The sequence below is a fragment of the Alligator sinensis genome, unplaced genomic scaffold (assembly GCF_000455745.1).
Source record: "Alligator sinensis unplaced genomic scaffold, ASM45574v1 scaffold862_1, whole genome shotgun sequence".
NCBI classification, from domain to species: domain Eukaryota; kingdom Metazoa; phylum Chordata; order Crocodylia; family Alligatoridae; genus Alligator; species Alligator sinensis.
This window is the reverse complement of record NW_005842066.1, coordinates 586113-586505: the sequence shown is the minus strand read 5'-3', so window position 1 is coordinate 586505 and position 393 is coordinate 586113. Positions and strand designations below refer to the sequence as shown.

General features: G+C 41.7%; 1 protein-coding gene across 6 annotated transcripts in view; it reads left to right on the top strand.

Annotated features, from left to right (window-relative positions):
- Window positions 1–393, top strand: part of KIF2A (kinesin family member 2A) — a 103814-nt gene that overhangs the window by 97459 nt on the left and 5962 nt on the right. The window lies entirely within an intron of this gene.

Below are 393 nucleotides of genomic sequence, written 5' to 3'. Positions count from 1 at the left end.
GGAAAGATGTTTCTCTGATTTGCAGTCCAAACACACAGATCACTCCATTAGTAGCTTTAACTAAGAAGCTAAGATGTTTCCAACTGGAGTACCTGTTCTGAAAACGGCTGCAGCAGGATCTCCCAGGATAACAGGAGGCTTCCAGTCAGTCAGCAAATCCCTTTCCCCCCCATCCTCTTCTCCTTTTCCAACCTGACACAAGGTCCCTTTTCAACACTTGAGAATAGAGACTGCTGTTCTTGCTCCATTGCTGACAAATGGCAGCCACTAGAATTAAGGAATCATGAGTAAAATGTATAAGAACCTGTAGTTTTGCCATATGGGAGCAGGAATTCATACTTGGATGTTTTACAGTGTAGATTAATAAATGTTAGTCTAAGAAAAGCTGTAGAA